This window comes from Molossus molossus, unplaced genomic scaffold (genome assembly GCF_014108415.1).
Source record: "Molossus molossus isolate mMolMol1 unplaced genomic scaffold, mMolMol1.p scaffold_m16_p_6, whole genome shotgun sequence".
NCBI lineage: Eukaryota > Metazoa > Chordata > Mammalia > Chiroptera > Molossidae > Molossus > Molossus molossus.
The window spans coordinates 8,861,102-8,867,279 of record NW_023425399.1 but is presented as its reverse complement, the minus strand read 5'-3'; the positions used below and the strand labels follow the sequence as shown (position 1 = coordinate 8,867,279).

Below are 6,178 nucleotides of genomic sequence, written 5' to 3'. Positions count from 1 at the left end.
CAGTTACCCTCAGCGAAGCCCCAGCACCTCACCGTGGCCCTTGCAGGCCTCCTGTCCTCTGTCCTGTCTCCCTCTCCAACCTCAACTGTCACTCAGTTCCACACTCAAATCATCAGGCCTTTTTTCTGCACCTCAAATGGGTCACGCCACCCCACCGCCCCACCGTTTTCCCTCTGGAATATTGGTGTTCCCTCCAACCCCTGTCTTTGCCTCCCAACTGCAGTTTGGATGTCTAGATCAGAATTTCATGTATAATGTTCCTGTGGAAGATTCTACTTCTAGTACTAATCAGGGCATTTATTAACTCATGTGAAATACCCTTGCTAAACTATAACCTCTCCGAGGTTAGGTTCTTGTTTACCTTGCAGCCTCATCACTCAGTGTTCTGGTTGCAGCACTCCCAGTTACATGTGAATTTCCAACAACAAATAACGTTTTAGTATGACTCTGTACCAAATATTGCATAGGAATATAATTTGCCTAAGTCAGGAAGTGAATGCCAGGAATATTCATACTAAATTGTTTAAAATTCACATTTAACTGGGCATCTGGTGTTTTTATGGGGTAAGTCTGGAAACTCAGTATATTGGCAGTACAAATGTTCTGAAATCTGTGTCGGGCAATTCACACCTGATTAAATTATTTGTGCAATTGTTTTTTAAAGTCTTATTTATTTTTTTAGAGGAAGGGAGAGAGAGAAACATTGATGTGAGAGAGAAACATCAATTGGTTGCCTCCTGCATGCCCCCCAACAGGGTAATGGACCCAAAACTTGGGCATGTGACCTGACTGGAAATCAAACCCTTCACCTTTTGGTGCATGGGACAACCTTCCAACCAACTCATTCATACCATCTGGGGCTACAATTACTCGTTTTTTTGTTTGTTTTTTAATCCTCACCCAAGGATATTTTTCTGTTTATCTTCAGATAGAGTGGGAGGAAGGGAGAGAGAGAAAGAAACATCGACATGAGAGGGACACATAGGCCGGTTGCCTCCCACACAACCCCAACCAGGGCCAGTGATGAACTGCAACCAAGGTATGTGCCCTTGACCGGAATCAAACCCGTGACTCATTGGTGCGAGGCCCAATGCTTTAACCGCTGAGCCAAACCGGCGAGGGTGCAATTACTTGTTTTAATAGATGTCTCTCATAGTAAGAAGTTAATCTTGATTTTTTTTTTTTTTGGTATGTGCCCCTAGCAAGAACCAAACCCGGGACTCTCTGGTCCACAGGCTGGCGCTCTAACCACTGAGCAAAATCTGCCAGGCAATGACTATGCCTGTTCATGCACCACTGTCCTCCATACTTGGCCCCAAGTAGACTCAATAAATATTCCTACAATTGAAGTGGAACTCAAACAGGACCCTTGGGGAAGGGAGCAGGGAGGAGGATGTCAATGGGGGAAAAAAGGAGGAACATCTGTAATACTTTCAATGATAAAGAACAAATATATAAATATATATAAAAAAATAAAATGGCATCCTTTTTTTTATTTTTTTATTTTTTTTATCCTCACCCAAGGACATTTTTCCATTTTTTGTTCAGATAGAGCGGGAGGGAGAGAGAGAGAGAAACATTGATGTGAAGGGACACATCGAGTGGCTGCCACCCGCATGACCAACTAGGGCCGGGGACAAACTGCAACCGAGGTATATGCCCTTAGTGGGAACTGAACCCGGGTCTCTCTGTACCGTAGGCCGATGCTCCAACCGCTGAGCCAAACCGGCCAGGGCTTTTTATTTTTTTTAAATAATTCTTTTTTTCTTTATTGATTTTAGAGAGGGAGAGAGAGAGAGAGAAACATAGGTGAGAGAGAACATCAATTAGCCACCTCCTGCATGCCCCTCACTGGGGATCGGGCCTACAACCTGGGCATGTGTCCTGACCAAGAATCAAACTGGCGACCTCTTGGTGCAGGGGTCGATGCTCAACCACTGAGCTCCACTGGCTGGACATAAACAGGATCCTTTTACAATGGTACTTTTTTCAGTGGCCACTCTTCCTGCTCAGAATTAGGGACCAGTGCAATGGTAAGGAGAGCCTGAAGGGGGCAGTGTTTCCTGAGGCTCTGGCTGACCCTCCATGTAATCTTTGGATGCTCTTCCCTTTCTTCCTCTGGTTTTGCCCTGGCTTCCCATAGTGTGCCGAATGTCCCTCATGGGGGCCAGTTGGGGGCTATGAGCACAGAATTAAGAACAGTGATGCTAATCTTCTTCATCCCTGATTCCTGACATAGTGCCTGTTCCCAAGTCTGATTGAATCCTCCCTCCTTTAGCTCCTGAGAAGTCCATCTCGTTGAATCCTCTTAACCGGACCTGCAGGAGGGGCACTAAATAGCATCTCTATTATACAGATGAAGGAGTGGAGGCCGGGGCAGTGAGTAACTTGCCCAAGTGTTACAATGTAGAGGTATCATTAGACTGTTGGTGTCTGGCACACAGCACAGCCCCCTGTTCCCAGCATCCACACTGCTGGCTAGCTGTGTGACTTGGACAAGTTATCTGAATCTCTTTGTGCCTCGGTTTCCTCATTTGTAAAATGGGATTAAAAGTTTCTCATAGAGTTGTGGGAAACTAGTGAAATAATTGACGTGAAACATTAGAATAGAGCCTAGCACAAAATAAGTGCTTAATAAATAGGAACTACTGATGTCACTACTGTTGTTCTCATCCACTTCTGAGCCACCCCAGTGCCCTCTTCACCCAAGCAGCTGTTTGATGACTAAACACTACTGTTAAAGGAAGTGTTTCCCAAACTCAGCCTGAAGATATGAATTACCTGGGAGGCACTTGTTGCAAAATACATTCTCAGGCCCCTCCCTTGGAGATTCTGGTTAGTAGGTGTGGGTGGGGCCTGGGAATCTGTACCTTTTAAAAGAGCCTCAGGTAAAATGCATCCTTAGGCTAGTTCAGGAAATAATGTAAGATGTGTTGCAACAAACTATTGTAGCTGGGGTGGGGCAGCAACTTGGTTGATGTTTAGAATCAGGTGGACAAGCTCAGGTCTTACAGGTTGCAAGACTTTAGTGATGACTTTTCTGATTATAAAAACCATCTAGAATATTTATTTGGTCTCAAATGATCTACAAATTATTTACAGAGGGAAAATTAGCCTTGTAGTGGGGAAACCTTGCAGACACCTTCTTCACCAAGTGATCAGGTGGTATGACAAAGGGACCAAGCCTGGGTGAGGATGGGGTGCACTGAGGACACAGCACCACTTCTGAGGTTCCAACAGAAAAAGGTGTAACGAGTTTAATTGTAAGGAAACATCAGGTAAGTCATCCAAACGAAGGGACATTCCACAAAACAGCTGGAGTCTTCTAAAATGTCAAGGTCAAATTAAAGGAGACTGAAGTGGCATGAGAACAGGGTCCCCAGACTGGATCCTTGATGGGTAGGGTTGCCATAAAGGATGTTATTGGGCCAATTGCTGACATTTGAATACGGACTATGGAATAAACAACAATATTTTATCAGTGTGAGATCTGATTTTGACAACTATACCACAGTTACATAAGAGAATGTTAAAGAGATATTCACCAAAGAGTTTAACCTGTTAACCGGGGAATAACTGGGGAATTCCCTTTTCACTGTATGCAATGTTTGGCGTATTTATACGTCCCGCTCGGTTAACAGGTTCAAAGGAAAGGACACGATGTCTCCAACTGACTCTCAAGTGGTTCAGAAAAAAAAATAGTGTATGCCGCCCTGGCCAGTTTGGCTCAGTGGTTAGAGCGTCGGCCTGCAGTCCGGAGAGACCCGGGTTCAGTTCCCGCTAAGGGCATGTACTTCGGTTGCAGTTTGTCCCTGGCCCTGGTTGGTCCTGCGGGTGGCAGCCACTCGATGTGTCCCTTCACGTCGATGTTTCTCTCTCTCTCTCCCTTCCTCTCTCTCCCTCCCACTCTATCTGTACAAAAATGGAAAAATATCCTCGGGTGAGGATAAAAAAAAAAAAAATAGTGTATGCCTGTGTGTAAGTATAAAGATATAGATAGGGCCCTGGCCTGCTTGGCTCAGCGGTTAGTTTCGGCCCATGGACCGAAGGGTCACAGGTTTGATTCCCAGTCAAAGGCATGTGCCTGGGTTGTAGGTTCAACCCCTGGCCCTGGTCAGGGTCATGTGGGAGGCAACCAATCGATGTGTCTCTCTCACATCCATGTTTCCCTCCTTCTCTTCCTCCCTCCCTCTCTCCCTTCCACTCTAACTGAAAATCAATGGAAAAATATCCTCAGAAGATTTAAAAAAAAAACAAAAAAAAACAGCTTTGTCCAGGTCATTGGGATGCAAAGACCTCCGATAGAACCTCGCTGACCATGCTGTCTTGGGTGGTACTTTCTGCTGCCACTACAGTGGCCCCTCTTCAGCCCAGGGGTGTTGCAGGCCACAAGGATCTCGCACACGGGCACCCAAGTCTTGCCCCTGTACCACCTCTTCCTGAATATAGAGGAAAAGTTGGCTATGGACTGATCTCTGAGGAATTCTTCCAGTTATTTTATCCTAAAACAGGTGTAACAGGACCCTGTCTGCCCGAAACTGGGCTTACCCTACCTTTTCTTTTCTCTTCTCCTCTCTTCTCCTCTCTTCTCCTCTCTTCTCCTCTCTTCTCCTCTCCCTCTCCCTCTCCCTCTCCCTCTCCCTCTCCCTCTCCCTCTCCCTCTCCCTCTCCCTCTCCCTCTCCCTCTCCCTCTCCCTCTCCCTCTCCCTCTCCCTCTCCCTCTCCCTCTTCCCTTTTTTTGGTACGTGCCCCTAGCCACTAGGGTCTAGCGGGAATTGAACCCAGGACTCTCTGGTCCACAGGCCGACGCTCCAACCGCTGAGCCAAACCGGCCAGGGCTACCCTATATTTTCTATCCAAAGAAATCTATGTGGTTACTCCAGAGACCATCTCTGCCATTTCAACGATAGGGTTGCTTGTGTATGTAATTTAAAAATATGGTACCTCTATTGGGGAATTTGCTGATGAACTCAGTGAGCAAAAAATTGCCCAAGTAGAAGAAGCGAAACAGGCTTCCATCAAAACATCCAACATGTAATTGGTCTGGGGAAGTCCCAGCAGGCACTGGTTCAAAAGCGCCGTTACCTTTTCGATGTCCAGAGGAATAACATTGCTATGGCCTTGGTGGTTACTTAGCACGAACGGCTGCAGAGAGTGTGCGAGGAGGTCAAGAATCGCCTGGACCATCCTATCTCTGTGCAGAACATGATGCGTCGGAAGGAACAAGAGCGCATGGTGAGATGGGCGGAGAAGCACGCGGTGCAGGGCATCTCTGCACAGCAGGAGGAGACAAGTGCCAAGTGCATTGCAGTTCTAAGGCTGCTCGCAGTGGCGCAAGCACAGCCAGTCACGTAAATGCGTCTGTCCCGACTGAGACAGCTCGAAACACTTAACTGACAGAATGGAGACTGGGCTGTGACAAGCGTTCTGTATTGCCGGCTGCTGGAGTTACAGTTTACCTCGCCTAAAAATGAAAGCGTGAGTTTCATCTAGTGAGAGAATTAAAACCATCACCATCTGTTGGACAATGACATGTTTCTTGTCCTTCTTGCTCTGCATTTTGAGTTGTTCCATGATCACTTTTGTTTTTATCCTCACCCGAGGACATTTTTTGCATTTATCCTCAGATAGAGCTGGAGAAAGAGAGAGAGAGACACATCAAGTGGTTCCCACCCACACAACCCCAGCCGGGGACAAACTGCAACCGAGGTACGTGCCCTTAGCGGGAACCGAACCCGGGCCTCTCTGGTCCACGGGCCGACGCTCTAACCACTGAGCCAAACTGGCCAGTGCCCATGACCACTTTTGAGTAAGCAGTTTGCTTTTAATAAAATTTGGTACCTGACCAAAGAATAAACAACAAAAACAAAGATAGATAGGGATATGATAAAGCAGATGTGCACAAAATTAAACATTATGATGCTTTTTAAAAAAAATCCTCACCCAAGGATATTTTTCTATTTATCTTCAGATAGAGTGGGAGGGAGGAAGAGAGAGAGAGAAGCATCGATGTGAGACACATTGATTGGACGCCACCCACACGACCAGGGCAGGGGACGAACCGCAACCAAGGTATGTGCCCTTGACCAGACTTGAACCTGAGACTCTGGTCCATGGACCAACGCTCTAACTGCTGAGCCAAACCTGCCAGGGCTATATAATGCTTTTTTTTAAAAAT

At 46.5% G+C, this 6,178-nt stretch overlaps 1 pseudogene; it reads left to right on the top strand.

The window, feature by feature from the left end:
- Nucleotides 1–4,237: 4,237 nt before the first annotated feature.
- LOC118619115 lies at nt 4,238–5,506 on the top strand (annotated as a pseudogene).
- The last annotated feature ends 672 nt before the right edge of the window (nt 5,507–6,178 follow it).